The following is a 19,299-nucleotide window of genomic DNA, read 5'->3' on the forward strand; positions in this document are numbered from 1 at the left end:
TGTCGTGATTGCAAATATGCAGCTAATGAACACATAGAATAGGACACACCCAATGAGCAGTCAGGACACTCAGGGGTGGTATCTCACTATAAAAGGGATGAGGCACTCACACCCCACCTCTTTCCACAGACCAACATCGACAGAGTGAGACAGGGTGTATCCTCAGCATCACACCCCAGCACGTGGCTTAGAGCAAGGCTGGTTCAGTTAGACTGAGTTACTACATTTAGATTAGCAGAGAGTCAAACTCATTGAGAACTGTGCTAATAGTTCAATAAAACACATTGAACTCACTTCAAAGTCTGGAGCATCTTTTACTCAAAACTTCATCAAGTGGCAGCTTGTGATATTCCAAATTACATAACACAACAAAAATAAAGACAAGACACTGCATGCATTGGAGTGAATCTGTCGGGTGTAGTTTCTGTGTGTGATGTAGCGATTGGCACCAATTCCTGTCCTCTGCAGTATTATGAAAAAAAAATGAAATGAAAATAGCTTAATGTCACAAATAGGCTTCAAATGACGCTACTGTGAAAAGCCCCTAGTCGCCACGTTCCGGCGCCTGTTCGAGTAGGCTGATACGGGAATTGAACAGTGCTGCGGGCCTGCCTTGGTCTGCATTAAAAGCCAGCTATTTAGCCCTGTGCTAAACTGAGTGAGAGCATGTGTGAGACCGTGGGACGCGATTCTCCGACCCCCCACCGGGTCGGAGAATCGCCGGGGGTGGCGTGAATCTCGCCCCCGCCGTGTCCCGATTTCTCCGCTACCAGAAAATCGGCGGGGACGGGAATCGCGCCGTGCCGGTCGGCGGGCTCCCCCCGGCGATTCTCTGGCCTGCGATGGATTGAACCACCTACCTTACCGGCGGGAGCAGACGGGGCGGGCAGGCTCCGGGGTCCTGGGGGGGGGGGGGGGGGGGGGGGGCGTGGGGCGATCTGGCCCCTGGGCCCTGCTGATGCTCCCGCGCATGTGTCGCCCGGTGAAGTCCTTTCAGCGCCGGCTGGCGTGGCGCCAAAGGCCTTTCCCGCCAGCCGGCGGGGAGGAAATCACTCCGGCGCGGGCCTAGCCCCTCAAGGCGAGGGCTTGGCCCCCAAAGGTGCGGAGATCCGCACCTTTGGGGCGGCCCGACGCCAGACTGATCCGCGCCGTTTTTGGCGCCGGGTAGCGGACATCGCACCATTCGCGGAGAATCGCGCCCCTAGTCTCGAAACGTTAGCTCTTTTCTCTCCCGACAGATGCTGCCAGACCTGCTGAGATTTTCCAGCATTTTCCTTTTGGTTTCAGATTCCAGCATCCGCAGTAATTTGCTTTTATTTCGTACGCTGCTCGGCTCTTCCTATGGTGAATACAGCAGCCTAAGCCTTGTCCCTCTATGGCCACATTGACTGACACACCGCAGAAAGGGAGATTTTGTCCATTATTTGATTCTGGAACTGCCCAATCAATCTCACGGTCCTGTGAAATCATTCCTTTAATTTAATGTACTTAATTTAAATTAAATTCAATTAAGTTGTTATCCAATCCTCTCTTTAATGTCAGTGTTGTAAATGCTGCATGAAGCCAGGAAGCTCCAGACGAAAGTGACATTTATGGTGCAAAAGTCTGTTGACTCTGCTTAAACTGAGCAATCTGACTTGATCCATGCTTCAAATCCAAACATTTCCCTCCAAACTTAGTAAACAAAACACAGCATTGGGAGGGGGAGGGAGGTGGAGGGAAGGGGAGGTTGTGCTGTGGGGGGGGGGGGGGCGGTTGGACTGCGCTGGGGGAGGATGGGCTGCGCTGCGGGAGGGGGCGCTGTGCTGTGCTGTGCTGGGGATGTTGGGCTGTGATGCGGGGGGAAGGGGGGGTTGGGCTGTGATGCGGGGGGGGGAGTTGGGCTGTGCTGTGCTGGGGGTGTTGGGCTGTGCTGCAGGGGGGGCTGGGTTGCGCTGGGGGGACGTGGTCTGAGCTGGGGGGGTGCACAGTTCTGGGGGGGTGGGCTGTGCTATAGAGTAGGCTGTGCATGGGGGGTGGGCTGTGCTGAGGGGGCAGTGCTGAGGGGGCAGTGCTGGGGGGGTGGGCGCTGCTGGGGGGGCAGTTCTGGGGAAGTGGACTGTGCTGGGGGGCAGTGCTGGGGGGGGGCAGTGCTGGGGGGGTGGGCAGTGCTGGGGGAGTGGGCAGTGCTGGGGGAGTGGGCAGTGCTGGGGGAGTGGGCAGTGCTGGGGGAGTGGGCAGTGCTGGGGGGCATGGGCAGTGCTGGGGGGCATGGGCAGTGCTGGGGGGCATGGGCAGTGCTGGGGGGCATGGGCAGTGCTGGGGGGCATGGGCAGTGCTGGGGGGCATGGGCAGTGCTGGGGGGCATGGGCAGTGCTGGGGGGTTGGGCAGTGCTGGGGGGTTGGGCAGTGCTGGGGGGTTGGGCAGTGCTGGGGGGTTGGGCAGTGCTGGGGGGGTGGGCAGTGCTGGGGGGTGGGCAGTGCTGGGGGTTGGGCAGTGCTGGGGGGTGGGCAGTGCTGGGGGGTGGGCAGTGCTGGGGGGGCAGTGCTAGGGGGGGCAGTGCTAGGGGGGGCAGTGCGAGGAGGGGCAGTGCGGGGGGGCAGTGCGAGGGGGGGCAGTGCGGGGGGGCAGTGCGAGGGGGGCAGTGCGAGGGGGGCAGTGCTGCGGGGGGGGGCCGTGCGAGGGGGGGCAGTGCGAGGGGGGGCAGTGCGAGGGGGGGCAGTGCTGCGGGGGGGGGCAGTGCTGCGGGGGGGGCAGTGCTGGGGGGGTGGGCAGTGCTGGGTGGGTGGGCAGTGCTGGGTGGGTGGGCAGTGCTGGGGGGGTGGGCAGTGCTGGGGGGGTGGGCAGTGCTGGGGGGGTGGGCAGTGCTGGGGGGTGGGCAGTGCTGGGGGGGTTGGGCAGTGCTGGGGGGGTTGGGCAGTGCTGGGGGGGTTGGGCAGTGCTGGGGGGGTTGGGCAGTGCTGGGGGGGTTGGGCAGTGCTGGGGGGGTTGGGCAGTGCTGGGGGGGTTGGGCAATGCTGGGGGGCAGTGCGGGGGGGCAGTGCGGGGGGGCAGTGCGGGGGGGCAGTGCGGGGGGGCAGTGCGGGGGGGGCAGTGCTGGGGGGGCAGTGCTGGGGGGGGGCAGTGCTGGGGGGGGCAGTGCGGGGGGGGCAGTGCGGGGGGGGCAGTGCGGGGGGGGCAGTGCGGGGGGGGCAGTGCTGGGGGGGTGGGCAGTGCTGGGGGGGTGGGCAGTGCTGGGGGGGTGGGCAGTGCTGGGGGGGTGGGCAGTGCTGGGGGGCAGTGCGGGGGGGCAGTGCGGGGGGGCAGTGCGGGGGGGCAGTGCTGGGGGGGGGCAGTGCGGGGGGGGCAGTGCGGGGGGGGCAGTGCTGGGGGGGTGGGCAGTGCTGGGGGGGTGGGCAGTGCTGGGGGGGTGGGCAGTGCTGGGGGGCAGTGCTGGGGGGCAGTGCTGGGGGGCAGTGCGGGGGGGCAGTGCGGGGGGGCAGTGCGGGGGGGCAGTGCTGGGGGGGCAGTGCTGGGGGGGGGGCAGTGCGGGGGGGGCAGTGCGGGGGGGGCAGTGCGGGGGGCGCAGTGCTGGGGGGGTGGGCAGTGCTGGGGGGGTGGGCAGTGTTGGGGGGTTGGGCAGTGCTGGGGGGGTTGGGCAGTGCTGGGGGGGTTGGGCAGTGCTGGGGGGGTTGGGCAGTGCTGGGGGGGTTGGGCAATGCTGGGGGGCAGTGCGGGGGGGCAGTGCGGGGGGGCAGTGCGGGGGGGCAGTGCGGGGGGGCAGTGCGGGGGGGGCAGTGCTGGGGGGGCAGTGCTGGGGGGGGGCAGTGCTGGGGGGGGCAGTGCGGGGGGGGCAGTGCGGGGGGGGCAGTGCGGGGGGGGCAGTGCGGGGGGGGCAGTGCTGGGGGGGTGGGCAGTGCTGGGGGGGTGGGCAGTGCTGGGGGGGTGGGCAGTGCTGGGGGGGTGGGCAGTGCGGGGGGGTGGGCAGTGCGGGGGGGTGGGCAGTGCGGGGGGTGGGCAGTCAGGGGGGTGGGCAGTGCGGGGGATGGGCAGTGCTGGGGGGGTGGGCAGTGCGGGGGATGGGCAGTGCTGGGGGGGTGGCCAGTGCGGGGGGTGGGCAGTGCGGGGGATGGGCAGTGCTGGGGGGGTGGCCAGTGCGGGGGGTGGGCAGTGCGGGGGATGGGCAGTGCTGGGGGGGTGGGCAGTGCGGGGGGTGGGCAGTGCGGGGGGTGGGCAGTGCGGGGGATGGGCAGTGCTGGGGGGGTGGGCAGTGCGGGGGGTGGGCAGTGCGGGGGGGTGGGCAGTGCTGGGGGCTGGGCAGTGCTGGGGGGTGGGCAGTGCTGGGGGGTGGGCAGTGCTGGGGGGTGGGCAGTGCTGGGGGGTGGGCAGTGCTGGGGGGTGGGCAGTGCTGGGGGGTGGGGAGTGGTGGGGAGTGCTGGGGGGTGGGGAGTGCTGGGGGGTGGGGAGTGCTGGGGGGTGGGGAGTGCTGGGGGGTGGGGAGTGCTGGGGGGTGGGGAGTGCTGGGGGGTGGGGAGTGCTGGGGGGTGGGGAGTGCTGGGGGGTGGGGAGTGCTGGGGGGTGGGGTGTGCTGGGGGGTGGGGAGTGCTGGGGGGTGGGGAGTGCTGGGGGGTGGGGAGTGCTGGGGGGTGGGGAGTGCTGGGGGGTGGGGAGTGCTGGGGGGTGGGGAGTGCTGGGGGGTGGGGAGTGCTGGGGGGTGGGGAGTGCTGGGGGGTGGGGAGTGCTGGGGGGTGGGGAGTGCTGGGGGGTGGGGAGTGCTGGGGGGTGGGGAGTGCTGGGGGGTGGGGAGTGCTGGGGGGTGGGGAGTGCTGGGGGGTGGGGAGTGCTGGGGGGTGGGGAGTGCTGGGGAGTGCTGGGGAGTGCTGGGGGGTGGGGAGTGCTGGGGGGTGGGGAGTGCTGGGGGGTGGGGAGTGCTGGGGGGGTGGGCAGTGCTGGGGGGTGGGCAGTGCTGGGGGGGTGGGCAGTGCTGGGGGGTGGGGAGTGCTGGGGGGTGGGGAGTGCTGGGGGGTGGGGAGTGCTGGGGGGGTGGGCAGTGCTGGGGGGGTGGGCAGTGCTGGGGGTTGGGCAGTGCTGGGGGGTGGGCAGTGCTGGGGGGCGGGCAGTGCTGGGGGGCGGGCAGTGCTGGGGGGTGGGCAGTGCTGGGGGGTGGGCAGTGCTGGGGGGTGGGCAGTGCTGGGGGGTGGGCAGTGCTGGGGGGTGGGCAATGCTGGGGGGTTGGGCAGTGCTGGGGGGCGGGCAGTGCTGGGGGGCGGGCAGTGCTGGGGGGCGGGCAGTGCTGGGGGGTGGGCAGTGCTGGGGGGTGGGCAATGCTGGGGGGTTGGGCAGTGCTGGTGGGGTGGGCAGTGCTGGGGGGGTGGGCAGTGCTGGGGGGGTGGGCAGTGCTGGGGGGGTGGGCAGTGCTGGGGGGTGGGGAGTGCTGGGGGGTGGGGAGTGCTGGGGGGTGGGGAGTGCTGGGGGGTGGGGAGTGCTGGGGGGTGGGGAGTGCTGGGGGGTGGGGAGTGCTGGGGGGTGGGGAGTGCTGGGGGGTGGGGAGTGCTGGGGGGTGGGGAGTGCTGGGGAGTGCTGGGGGGTGGGGAGTGCTGGGGGGTGGGGGGTGCTGGGGGGTGGGGAGTGCTGGGGGGTGGGGAGTGCTGGGGGGTGGGGAGTGCTGGGGAGTGCTGGGGGGTGGGGAGTGCTGGGGGGTGGGGAGTGCTGGGGGTGCTGGGGAGTGCTGGGGGGTGGGGAGTGCTGGGGGTGCTGGGGGGTGGGGAGTGCTGGGGGTGCTGGGGGGTGGGCAGTGCTGGGGGGTGGGCAGTGCTGGGGGGGCAGTGCTGGGGGGAGGCAGTGCTGGGGGGGGCAGTGCTGGGGGGGGCAGTGCTGGGGGGTGGGCAGTGCTGGGGGGGGGCAGTGCTGGGGGGTGGGCAGTGCTGGGGGGTGGGCAGTGCTGGGGGGTGGGCAGTGCTGGGGGGTGGGCAGTGCTGGGGGGTGGGCAGTGCTGGGGGGGTGGGCCGTGCTGGGTGGGGGTGTTGGGCTGTGCTGCAGGGGGGGCTGGGTTGCGCTGGGGGGACGTGGTCTGAGCTGGGGGGGTGCACAGATCTGGGGGGGTGGGCTGTGCTATAGAGTAGGCTGTGCATGGGGGGTGGGCTGTGCTGAGGGGGCAGTGCTGGGGGGGTGGGCGCTGCTGGGGGGGTGGGCGCTGCTGGGGGGGGCAGTTCTGGGGAAGTGGACTGTGCTGGGGGGCAGTGCTGGGGGGATGGGCAGTGCTGGGGGGGTGGGCAGTGCTGGGGGGGCAGTGCTGGGGGGGTGGGCAGTGCTGGGAGGGCAGTGCTGGGGGGGTGGGCGCTGCTGGGGGGGCAGTTCTGGGGGAGTGGACTGTGCTGGGGGGCAGTGCTGGGGGGGGCAGTGCTGGGGGGGCAGTGCTGGGGAGTGGGCTGTGCTGGGGGGGCAGTGCTGGGGGGGGCAGTGCTGGGGGGGTAGTGCTGGGGGGGGGTAGTGCTGGGGGGGGGCAGTGCTGGGGGAGGGCAGTGCTGGGGGGTGGGCAGTGCTGGGGGCTGGGCAGTGCTGGGGGGGTGGGCAGTGCTGGGGGGCAGTGCTGGGGGGGCAGTGCTGGGGGGGCAGTGCTGGGGGGGCAGTGCTGGGGGGTGGGCAGAGCTGGGGGGTGGGCAGAGCTGGGGGGTGGGCAGAGCTGGGGGGTGGGCAGAGCTGGGGGGTGGGCAGAGCTGGGGGGTGGGCAGAGCTGGGGGGTGGGCAGAGCTGAGGGGTGGGCAGTGCTGGGGGGTGGGCAGTGCTGGGGGGTGGGCAGTGCTGGGGGGTGGGCAGTGCTGGGGGGTGGGCAGTGCTGGGGGGTGGGCAGTGCTGGGGGGTGGGCAGTGCTGGGGGGTGGGCAGTGCTGGGGGGTGGGCTGTGCTGGCGGGGTGGGCAGTGCTGGGGGGCGTGGGCAGTGCTTGGGGGGTGTGCAGTGCTGGGGGGGCTGGGCTTTGCTGGGGGGCTGGGCTGTGCTGGGGGGGTGGGCAGTGCTGGGGGGGCAGTGCTGGGGGGGTGGGCAGTGCTGGGGGGGCAGTGCTGGGGGGGCAATGCTGGGGGGCAGTGCTGGTGGGGTGGGCGCTGCTGGGGGGGCAGTTCTGGGGGAGTGGACTGTGCTGGGGGGGCAGTGCTGGGGGGGGCAGTGCTGGGGGGGCAGTGCTGGGGAGTGGACTGTGCTGGGGGGGCAGTGCTGGGGGGGGCAGTGCTGGGGGGGCAGTGCTGGGGGGGTCAGTGCTGGGGGGGCAGTGCTGGGGGGGTCAGTGCTGGGGGGGCAGTGCTGGGGGGTGGGCAGTGCTGGGGGGGCAGTGCTGGGGGGGCAGTGCTGGGGGGGGGGCAGTGCTGGGGGAGGGCAGTGCTGGGGGGTGGGCAGTGCTGGGGGGTGGGCAGTGCTGGGGGGTGGGCAGTGCTGGGGGGGTGGGCAGTGCTGGGGGGCAGTGCTGGGGGGGCAGTGCTGGGGGGGGCAGTGCTGGGGGGTGGGCAGAGCTGGGGGGTGGGCAGTGCTGGGGGCTGGGCAGTGCTGGGGGGTGGGCAGTGCTGGGGGGTGGGCTGTGCTGGCGGGGTGGGCAGTGCTGGGGGGCGTGGGCAGTGCTTGGGGGGTGGGCAGTGCTGGGGGGGCTGGGGGGGCTGGGCTTTGCTGGGGGGCTGGGCTTTGCTGGGGGGTGGACAGTGTGGGGGGTGGGCAGTGCTGGGGGGCTGGGCTGTGCTGGTGGGTTGGGCAGTGCTGGGGGGGTGGGCAGTGTGGGGGGTGGGCAGTGCTGGGGGGGGTGGGCAGTGCTGGGGGGGGTGGGCAGTACTGGGCGGGTGGGCAGTGCTGGTGGGTGGGCAGTGCTGGGGGGGGTGGGCAGTACTGGGGGGTGGGCAGTGCTGGGGGGTGGGCAGTGCTGGGGGGTGGGCAGTGCTGGGGGGGTGGGCAGTGCTGGGGGGGTGGGCAGTGCTGGGGGGGTGGGCCGTGCTGGCGGGGTGGGCAGTGCTGGCGGGGTGGGCAGTGCTGGGGGGCTGGGCTTTGCTGGGGGGGTTGGGCTGTGCTGGTGGGTTGGGCAGTGCTGGGGGGTGGACAGTGTGGGGGGGCTGGACAGTGCGGGGGGTGGACAGTGCGGGGGGGTGGACAGTGCGGGGGGGTGGACAGTGCGGGGGGGTGGACAGTGCTGGGGGGTGGGCAGTGCTGGGGGGTGGGCAGTGCTGGGCGGGGTGGGCAGTGCTGGGGGGGTGGGCAGTGCTGGGGGGTGGGCAGTGCTGGGGGGTGGGCAGTGCTGGGCGGGGTGGGCAGTGCTGGGGGGTGGGCAGTGCTGGGGGTGTGGGCAGTGCTGGGGGCTGGGCAGTGCTGGGGGGTGGACAGTGTGGGGGGGCTGGACAGTGCGGGGGGGTGGACAGTGCGGGGGGGTGGACAGTGCGGGGGGGTGGACAGTGCGGGGGGGTGGACAGTGCGGGGGGGTGGACAGTGCGGGGGGGTGGACAGTGCGGGGGGGTGGGCAGTGCTGGGGGGTGGGCAGTGCTGGGCGGGGTGGGCAGTGCTGGGGGGGTGGGCAGTGCTGGGGGTGTGGGCAGTGCTGGGGGGTGGGCAGTGCTGGGCGGGGTGGGCAGTGCTGGGGGTGTGGGGAGTGCTGGGGGGCATGGGCAGTGCCTAGGGGAGGACTGTGCTGGGGGGGCAGTCCTGGGGGGGGTGGGCTGTGCTGGGGGTGTGGGCTGTGCTGGGTGTGTGGGCTGTGCTGGGGGTGTGGGCTGTGCTGGTGGGGTGGGCAGTGCGGGGTGGTGGGCAGTGCGGGGGGAGGGGCAGTGCGGGGGGGGCAGTGCGGGAGGTGTGGGCAGTGCTGGGGGGCAGTCCTGGGTGGGTGGGCTGTGCTGGGGGGGTGGGCTGTGCTGGGGTGGTGGGCTGTGCTGGGGTGGTGGGCTGTGCTGGGTGGTGGGCAGTGCTGGGGCGTGGGCAGTGCTGGGGGGTGGGCAGTGCTGGGGGGTGGGCAGTGCTGGGGGGGTGGGCAGTGCTGGGGGGGTGGGCAGTGCTGGGGTGGTGGGCTGTGCTGGGGTGGTGGGCTGTGCTGGGGTGGTGGGCTGTGCTGGGGTGGTGGGCTGTGCTGGGGGGGTGGGTAGTGCTGGGGGGTGGGCAGTGCTGGGGGGGTGGGCAGTGCTGGGGGGGGTGGGCAGTGCTGGGGGGTGGGCAGTGCTGGGGGGTGGGCAGTGCTGGGGGGTGGGCAGTGCTGGGGGGTGGGCAGTGCTGGCGGGGTGGGCAATGCTGGCGGGGTGGGCAATGCTGGGGGGGTGGGCAGTGCGGGGGGGGCAGTGCGGGAGGTGTGGGCAGTGCTGGAGGGGCAGTCCTGGGGGGGTGGGCAGTGCTGGGGGGGTGGGCAGTGCTGGGGGGTGGGCAGTGCTGGGGGGGTGGGCAGTGCTGGGGGGGTTGGGCAATGCGGGGGGGCAGTGCGGGGGGACAGTGCTGGGGGGGCAGTGCTGGGGGGGTGGGCAGTGCTGGGGGGGGCAGTGCTGGGGGGGTGGGCAGTGCTGGTGGGGTGGGCAGTGCTGGTGGGGTGGGCAGTGCTGGTGGGGTGGGCAGTGCTGGGGGGGTGGGCAGTACTGGGGGGGTGGGCAGTGCTGGGGGGGTGGGCAGTGCTGGGGGGTGGGCAGTGCTGGGGGGTGGGCAGTGGTGGGGGCTGGGCAGTGCTGGGGGGTGGGCAGCGCTGGGGGGGTTGGGCTGTGCTGGGGGGGTTGGGCTGTGCTGGGGGGGTTGGGCAATGCGGGGGGGCAGTGCGGGGGGGCAGTGCTGCGGAGTGGTCAGTGCTGGTGGGTGGGCAGTGCTGGGGGGTGGGCAGTGCTGGGGGGTGGGCAGTGCTGGGGGGTGGGCAGTGCTGGGGGGTGGGCAATGCTGGGGGGTTGGGCAGTGCTGGTGGGTGGGCTGTGCTGGGGGGGTGGGCAGTGCTGGCGGGGTGGGCAGTGCTGGGGGGGTGGGGAGTGCTGGGGGTGGGCAGTGCTGGGGGGTGGGCAGTGCTGGGGGGGTTGGGCAGTGCTGGGGGGGTTGGGCAGTGCTGGGGGGGGTTGGGCAATGCGGGGGGGCAGTGCGGGGGGGGCAGTGCGGGGGAGCAGTGCGGGGGGGCAGTGCTGCGGGGTGGTCAGTGCTGGTGTGTGGGCAGTGCTGGTGTGTGGGCAGTGCTGGTGGGGTGGGCAGTGCTGGGGGGGTGGGCAGTGCTGGGGTGGGCAGTGCTGGGGGGGTGGGCAGTGCTGGGGGGGGGGGCAGTGCTGGGGGCTGGGCAGTGCTGGGGGGTGGGCAGTGATGGGGAGTGGGCAGTGCTGGGGGATGGGCAGTGCTGGGGGGTGGGCAGTGCTGGGGGGGTGGGCAGTGCTGGGGGGGTGGGCAATGCTGGGGGGTGGGCAGTGCTGGGGAAGTGGGCAATGCTGGGGGGTGGGCAGTGCTGGTGGGTGGGCAGCGCTGGGGAGGTGGGCAGTGCTGGGGGGGCAGTGCAAGGGGGTGGGCAGTGCTGGTGGGTGGACAGTGCTGGGGGGTGGGCAGTGCTGGGTGGTGGGCAGTGCTGGGGCCGTGAGCAGTGCTGGGGGGTGGGCAGTGCTGGGGGGTGGGCAGTGCTGGGGGGACAGTGCTGGGGGGTGGGCAGTGCTGGGGGGTGGGCACTGCTGGGGGGTGGGCAGTGCTGGGGGTTGGGCAGTGCAAGGGGGTGGGCAGTGCTGGTGGGTGGACAGTGCTGGGGGGTGGGCAGTGCTGGGGGGTGGGCAGTGCTGGGGCCGTGAGCAGTGCTGGGGGGTGGGCAGTGCTGGGGGGTGGGCACTGCTGGGGGGACAGTGCTGGGGGGTGGGCAGTGCTGGGGGTTGGGCAGTGCTGGGGGGTGGGCAGTGCTGGGGGGACAGTGCTGGGGGGTGGGCAGTGCTGGGGGGTGGGCACTGCTGGGGGGTGGGCACTGCTGGGGGGTGGGCACTGCTGGGGGGTGGGCACTGCTGGGGGGTGGGCAGTGCTGGGGGGTGGGCAGTGCTGGGGGGTGGGCAGTGCTGGGGGGCAGTGCTGGGGGGTGGGCTGTGCTGGGGGGGTGGGCAGTGCTGGTGGGTGAGCAGTGCTGGGGGGTGGGCAGTGCTGGGGGGGCGGACAGTGCTGGGGGGGTGGGCTGGGGGGGTTGGGCAGTGCGGGGGGGCAGTGCTGGGGGGGCAGTGCTGGGGGGTGGGCAATGCTGGTGGGTGGGCAGTGCTTGGGGGGCAGTGCAGGGGGGGTTCGGCAGTGCGTGGGGGCAGTGCGGGGGGGCAGTGCTGGGGGGGTTGGGCAGTGCGGGGGGGGCAGTGCGGGGGGGCAGTGCTGGGGGGCAGTGCTGGAGGGGCAGTGCTGGGGGGCAGTGCTGGGGGGGTAGGGCAGTGCGGGGGGGGCAGTGCGGGGGGGGGCAGTGCTGCATGGTGGGCAGTGCTGGTGAGTGGGCAGTGCTGGGGGGGTGGGCAGTGCTGGGGGGTGGGCATTGCTGGGGGTGGGCAGTGCTGGGGGTGGGCAGTGCTGGGGGGTGGGCAATGCCGAGGGGGTGAGCAGTGATGGTGGGGGGGCAGTGCTGGGGGGTGGGCAGTGCTGGGGGGTGGGCAGTGCTGGGGGGTGGACAGTGCTGCGGGGGGCAGTGCGGGGGGGGGTCGACATTTCTGCGGGGGGGGGCAGTGCTGGGCAATGGGGGGCCTTTGCTGGCGGTGGGGGTGCTAGTCTAGGGGTGTCTGAGCTAGGGGTGTGAGGGCTGTGCTGCGGAGAGGGGCTTTGCTGCTTGGCGGGTGGTCTGTGCTGGGGGATTGGGCTGTGCCCCTGGTTATTGACCCACCATCAATGGGAAATGTGCCTTTCTATCGACCCGATGTATGCTGTTCAATTTTAGGAGGTTATGCAAAATCAGGAAGTAACTTTCAGCCGAACCAGTTTCGAAAATAAAGTGAAACATTTATTCAATTAACGAAATGAAAATTATACTGAAACGAAACAATAACTTTAACATAGTTTTTTCAAAAACGCATTTTATTCAAACTTGTATCAAAATATTTACAGCAAATAAATACCCCGGGAAACATTCTTCCCAACAATCAACTGTACAATTTGTACAGATTTTCCTCCTTTTTCACCCCCCCTCCCTATCGACCCCCTCCCCATTGCCTCCCCATCGCCCCCCCCCCCCCCCCACCGACCCATCCCCTCACCCCATAATTGGCACCAATAGTCAATTTAAACTGCTTGTCATAATTCGGTGCCGCTTAAACTGCCGCACCTTCCAGATGCAGGCAATTTGTCCTCATGGAGTGCACGATCGCCACTATTGATAGAGCAAGAAATCCAAGACAGACGGAAACCACGATGATAGCGGCTGTCCCTAAAGTCTCAGCTGTAAATGTAATGAAAAATGGTTAAAGACAATATGGTTTGAATTTGGACAGAGCCCCTAAAGTGTGCTCAATTTAATATCGTAAGAAGTCTTACAACACCAGGTTAAAGCCCAACAGGTTTGTTTCAAACACTAGCTTTCGGAGCACTGCATTCCCCTGAGGAAGGAGCAGTGCTCCGAAAGCTAGTGTTTGAAACAAACCTGTTGGACTTTAACCTGGTGTTGTAAGACTTCGTACTGTGCTCACCCCAGTCCAACGCCAGCATCTCCACGTCAATTTAATATGATGGAGAAGAAATGTGAAAAGTTCTGAATGTAGGAGCAAAAAGACTGGGGGGGGAAAAATGTGACAATAAAGTAACTAAAGTTTGGGCGGGGTCAAGCAAAATCAAAACTTGGATTTTTAGTCGACTTGATGCTGCAATAATTCAAGAGGAAGGAGCTTCAGGCAAAGTTTGACCGGCTGTCGACAGGAAGGTGGTGCTCTGACTGAGGCAGGCAAGGGGAACAGTTTATGGATATGGGGAGAAGTCGGGGCGTATGCTGGTTGGCCAACTCCAGAGGAAGGTGCCGGCGAGGGAGACAGTCCAGGTGCAGGAAAGGACGGAGAGATTGGTGGTGGCTCCGGAGCAGATTAATCAAGTTTCTGAGGGGTTTTACGGAACGATGTATAGATTGGAGCCACTAGGAGAGGAGAGGGAGATGAGGGAGTTTCTGGATGGGTTGGAATATCCGAGGTTGGGGGAGGAAGTTAGGGCTAGGCTGGAAGGGCAGCAGGAGGTCATGTAGGCAATCGGGAGGATGCAATTAGGGAAGGCAGCAGGGCAAGTTGTGTTCCCAGTGTCTGCGAGAGGAGTGGGAGTAGCCTCACAAAACATCTGCAAATGTTTCGGCCCTGCCCAAAGCTAGAAAGGTATTGGAGGGAGGTTTTTAACATCATCTCGGGGGGGGGGGGTGAATGTGGACTTGGAGCTAGATCCCTTAGAGGTCATTTTCAGGGTGTCGGACCGGCCCAGTTGCAGGCGGGTGCTGGGCAGATGTTTTATCCTTCGTCTTGCCGATTGCTCATAGGCAGGTTCTGCTAGACTGGAGGTCAGCTTCTCCGCCCTGTGCCCCGGCGTGGCGGGGGGTCCTGCTAGAATTCTGGACGCTGGAGAAGGTGAAGTTTGAGCTAAAGGGGTGCGAAGGACAGTTTCTGTAATTCATGGGTTTGTTTATCATGCACTTTTGGGAACGTGTTGCCATTGAACACTTAGGTGGGGGGGGGGGGTTTGATTTGTTTTTTCTGTTATTTAACTTATTTTTGGAATTTGCGAGTCAACGTTTCAGGCTGTATATTGGTGGGGTCATTTTTGCTGTTGTTTCTTTTTATTTTTCTTTTGTTGTTTGTGTGATGAAAATTTTTTTTTTTTTAAATGTTGAATGTGAGGTGCCTCCTTGAACCGCTGTAGCCGCTGAGTTATAGGTACATCCGCACTGCTATTAGGGATGGAGCTCCTGGATCTTAACCCAGTGATAGGAAGGAATGGTGAGATATTCCCAACCACTGATTGAGTGAATTGAGAAACATCTGGGTGGAGATGTTCCCAGGGATCTGCCGCCCTTGTCCTTCTCGATGACAGTGGTCATGTGTTTGCAAGGTGCTGCCTATTGAACCTTGGTGAGTTCCTGCAGTGCATCTTGTAGACGGTACACATGACTGCGACAGACCGTCGGTGATGGAGGTATTGAATGTTTGTTGAAGAGGTGCCAATCATGGTGTTGAGCTTAATGAGATTTGTTGGAGCTGCACTCATCAGGGTAAGTGGCGAACACTCCACTGCGCTCCTTGTGGATGGGAGATAGACTTTGGGATTCAGGAGGTCAGTTACTTGAAGGCTGGTAACGTGGAACGTCCGGGGACTGAATGGGGCAGTTAAAAGGTCGCGGGTGTTCGCGCACGTCAGGAGCTTGAAAGCGGGGGTGGTCTTTCTGCAGGAGATGCACCTCCGTGTGAAGAACCAGGTTAGGTTAAGGAAGGGATGGGTCAGGCTGGTTTTTCACTTGGGTTTAGACTTTGCTGCTCTTGCTCATGTATTTGCTTTGTTTGGTCCCTTGTTCCGCACTGTAACCAATCACTGTTTGTCAATGTTCTCTGTTGATTATTCTTTTTGTCTACTATGTACGTACTGTGTACGTTCCCTCTGAAAAAGTACTTTTAACTGTACTTCGGTAAATGTAACAATAAATCAAATCAAATCAAAATCAAATCAAATTTGAAAACAATGGGACAGGTGATTTTAATTAGCAAAAACTGGGATTTGTGAGTGCGAAGGAGGTGAGAGATTCGGGTGGGAGATTTGTGAGTGGGGCATTGGAAGGGTAAATGTGTATGCCCCAAATTGGGATGATGTGGGTTTTATGAGAGGGTTTCTGGCAGCGATCCCGGATTTAGCCACGCACCAGTTGATCATTGGAGGAGATTTTAACTGTGACCTAGAGCCGAGTGTGGATAGGTCGAGCCCCAGGTCGATGGGTAGGGTACGAATGGCAAGGGAGCTGGGTGGGTTTATGGAGGATGGGTATGGTGGATCCATGGCGCTTTCAGAACCCGGGGGAAGGAAGTATTCCTTCTTTTCACACGTCTATAAGGTGTATTCAAGGCTTAATTACTGATTACTTTGTAGTGAGTCGGGAGATTTTGGTTGGGGCGGAGGGGGCAGAGTATGCAGGGATAGTTATCTCGGACCATGTGCCCCACTGACTGGAGATTCAGTTTAGATCGGGATGAGAGCAAAGGCCGGGGTGGAGGTTTAACTCAGGGTTGTTGGCAGTTGGAGGTTTTTGTGATAAGGTGCAAACGGCGATTAAGGATTATGTGGAGTTGAATCAGAATGGGTAGGTGTCGGCGGACATTTTATGGGAGGCACTGAAGGCAGTGGTCCGGGGGGAAATTATTTTGTTTAAAGCTCGTGTGGATAGGAAAAGAAGGGAAGAATATGACCATCTGGTGAGCGAGATTGTGGAGTGGACAGGGAATATTCAAGAGTGCCCACCGTGGAGGGATTGGTGAGGAGGAAAAAGGTTGCAGGGGTAGTTTGACAGGCTGACAATGGGGAGGGCTGTAGGGCAACTGCGTAGGGAAAGGGGGGTGCAATATGAGTACGGGGAGAAGGCGAGCCACATGCTGGCGCACCAGCTGCAGAAAAGGCTGCGTCCAGGGAAATATTGAAGATACAGACGGGGGCTGGGGATGTGGTGTCAGAGCCAGGGAAAATAAACGAGGCGTTTAGGGTGTGTGGTAGTCACCACTGATGTATATATTGTATATATAGGATGGTTCCGCCCAGTAGGCGGAGTATAAATATGTGTGCTCCCAGTACAGCAGCCATCTGAGTGTAATAAAGCCTCGATTACATCCTACTCTCGTCTCTGTGTAATTGATCGTGCATCAGGGTGTACTACCAGGGACTTTACGAGGCGGACCCGGGTGGAGAGGAGGGGGACATGGGGCGGTTTCTGGACAAGCTGGAATTTTCCCAGGTGGAGGAAGCAAAGAGGCAGGCGTTGGAGGAGTCCCTGGGGCTGAGGGAGGTGCTGGATAGTATTAGGGGGATGAAGTTGGGAAAGGCCCCTGGGCCAGATGGGAAACCGGCAGAATTATATAAGGAATTTGCGACGGACCTGGCATCACATCTGTTGGGGGCGTTTAATGAAGCTCTGGAGAAGGGGGAGTTGCCGGAGACGGTGAAGCAGGCAGTAATCACACTAATCCCCCAAAAAGGGAAGGATCCAGTGGAATGTGGATCGTATAGGCCCGTATCACTATTGAACACGGATGTGAAAGTATTGGCTAAGTTGTGGCGGGGAGGATGGAGGATTGTGTCCCGGAGGTGGATGCAGAAGATCAAACAGATTTGTGAAGGGCAGGGAGCTCGCGAGTAATATAAGACAGCTGCTGAATGTCGTGTTGAATCCGCCGGGGGCTCTGGTACCGGTGGTGGTGGTGCCCATGGATGGCGAGAAGGCAGTTGATGAGGTGGAGTGGTGGTGCTTGTTCGAGATTTTCGGAAGGTTTGGGTTTGGGCTGAGATTTGTGGTATGGGTGCGGTTGCTGTATGTGGCACCAAGGGCGAGGGTGAGGACGAATGATCTGAGCTCACAAAGCCTTGAGATACACAAGGGTACAAGGCTGGGATGCCCACTGTTACCATTGCACTCTTTGCACTGACCATAGAGCCATTGGCGATGTCTTTTAGGGGGTCAGCGGAGTGGCGGGGGATTATGAGGGGGCAGAGGGAGCATCGGCTGTCGCTCTGTGCCGATGACCTCTTGCTGTAGTTTCGGATCGGTTGGAGAGTATGGGAAGGGTTATGGACCTGCTGGGGAGGTTTGGAGGGTTCTCTGGGTACAAGCTGAATGTAGAGAAAAGCGAGGTATTCCCGGTCAGTGAGCTGGGACTGCGGGCTAATTTATGGGGGATGCCATGTACGGTAGCGAGGGATACGTTTAGGTATTTGGGGATTCAGGTAGCGAGGGAATGGACGGGGCTCCATAAGTGGAACATAAGCTGGTGGAGGAGGCCAGGGAGGATCTTAGGAGGTGGGATACACTGCACTTAACGTTGACGGGTAGGGTCCAAGTGGTGAAAATAAATATTCTGCCGAGGTTCTTGTTTATCTTTCAGGCTCTCACGATCTTTACACTAAAGGCCTTTTTTTCGGAAAGTGGACACGATCATCTCGGATTTTGTATGGGCGGGGAAGGTGCCGAGGGCGGGGAAGACCCTGCTCCCAAGGCAGAGGGAGCAGGAGGGATGGCGTTGCCGAACATGCTTCATTATTCTTGGGCAGCAAATGTGGACAAGGTGCGGCGGTGGTTGGAAGGAGAAGGGGTAGAGTGGATTAGGATGGAGGAAGAATCTTGGAAGGGGTCGGGTTTGAGGGCTACGGTGATGGGAGCATTGCCAAATACTCCGAGTAGGTATTCAAGGAGCCCAGTGCTGCAGTCTACGGTGAAGATATGGAATCAGCTCAGGAGGCATTTTAGGGTGGAAGGGATGTCGGTGGGCAGCACGGTAGCACAAGTGGACAGCACTGTGGCTTCACAGCGCCATAGTCCCAGGTTCGATTCCCCGCTGGGTCGCTGTCTGTGCAGAATCTGCACGTTCTCCCCGTGCCTGCGTGGGTTTCCTCCGGGTGCTCCGGTTTCCTCCCACAGTCCAAAGACGTGCAGGTTAGGTGGAGTGGCGATGATAAATTGCCCTTAGTGACCAAAAAAACAAAGGTTCGGAGGAGTTATGGGGATAGGGTGGAAGTGAGGGCTTAAATTGGTCGGTGCAGACTCAAAGGGCCGAATAGCCTCATTCTGCACTGTATGTTCTAAGTCTATGTCTAAGTCTAACACCGCTGTGCGAGAATCATGGGTTTGAGCCGGTGGGGGGGGGGCATGGATAGTGTACACAGGAGGTGGAGGGAAGTGGGGATGGTCAAGGTGAGAGAATTGCATTTGGAGGAAGGGTTTGCCAATCTGGAGGAGCTATGGGAGAGCAGCCGAGGGGGAGTGAGTTCAAGTATCTGAAGGTTAGGGACTTTACACAAAAGGTCTGGAGGGGGTTCCCCAGGTTGCCGGGATACACCCTGCTGGAGCAACTGCTGCTACTGGATGTGGAAGGGGATAGAAGAATTGAAGATATATACAAGTGGCTAGGGGAGCAGGGTGGCGAGCAGGTGGTGAAGATCAAGGAGAAATGGGAAGCGGAGTTGGGAGGAGCGATCAACTGGGAATATGGGGTGAGGCACTGCGAAGGGTAAACGGGACCTCCTCTTGGACAAGGATGAGCCTGATACAGTTTAAGGTGGTGCACAGGGTGCATATGACTTGGGCGAGAATGAGTGGGTTCTTTCAGGGGGTAGCAGATGAGTGTGAGAGGTGTGGGCGGGGCCAGTGAATCATGCGCACATGTTTTGGGGTTGCGAAAAATTGGGAAGATTCTGGGCGGGTGTGTTCGCAGTCTTAGCCAGGATAGTGGAGGAGGAGGTGGACCCAGACCCTTTGGTGGCGATATTTAGGGTTTCAGAGGAGCCGGAGCTCATGGAGAGGAGGAAGGCCGATGTCGTGGCCTCCGCCTCTCTGATCGCCCACCGGCGAATTTTGCTGGAGTGGGGGTTAGAATCGCCACCGGGGTTAGCGGCTTGGTTGGGTGACCTGTATGACTTCCTGCGATTGGAGGAGATAAAGTGTGAGTTAAGGGGCTCAGCAGGGGGGTTTCAGAAATGCTGGGGAATGTATGTGACCGTGTTTGAGGAGCAGTTCGTCGCAGCAGGATGGCGGAGGATGAAAAAGGGGAAAATTCTGTACAGACTGTATAGTTGGGAAGTATGTTTCCCCGGGTGTTTATTTGCTGTAACCTGTTTTGATGCATGTTTAGAATAAAATACCTTTAAAAAAAGTCAGTTCCTCGCTGCAGAATTCCTACCCTTTGAACTTTTCTTGCAGCCAAAGTTTTTATATGACTAGTCCAGTTAAATTTCTGGTCAATTTTAACCCCTCAGGATGTTGCTAGAGACGTTTTGGCATTGGTAATTAAATAACAGAATAAGGTTGACAAATCATTACTATTTACATGTTAATCAACTCCTGACCTCCAACCTGTCATCACTTATGTGTTTGTTATTTGCACCTGACTCCTGAGTTGATTAAAACCCGTCACATCTCCAAGTTTTTGCAGTGCAGCAGAAAGAGCATCGACCTGCAATATTAACTCTTGTTTCTGCCTTGTGCTTCTGGACAGATTGAGAATGTGAACATTAGATATCAAAACAACTGGAGGTGATTTGACCCCCCACCCCCACCGCTAACCTGCTCCCCCGGTCAATGAGATGATCACTGACCTGATTGTGAAATCCTTTTCAGTCTGGTTAGTTAAACAAATACTGTCCTGTAATTTTGATTTTGGGGGTTTCTAAAAGATGAAAGGAAACATGAATAACTACTGGCATTTAATACTGAGGA

General features: G+C 63.3%; 1 protein-coding gene across 1 annotated transcript in view; it reads right to left on the minus strand.

Annotated features, from left to right (window-relative positions):
- Positions 1-19,299, minus strand: part of LOC140387094 (uncharacterized) — a 571,970-nt gene that overhangs the window by 187,506 nt on the left and 365,165 nt on the right. The gene's annotated exons all lie outside the window — the stretch shown is intronic.

The sequence above is a fragment of the Scyliorhinus torazame genome, chromosome 12, assembly GCF_047496885.1.
Source record: "Scyliorhinus torazame isolate Kashiwa2021f chromosome 12, sScyTor2.1, whole genome shotgun sequence".
Classification (NCBI taxonomy): domain Eukaryota; kingdom Metazoa; phylum Chordata; class Chondrichthyes; order Carcharhiniformes; family Scyliorhinidae; genus Scyliorhinus; species Scyliorhinus torazame.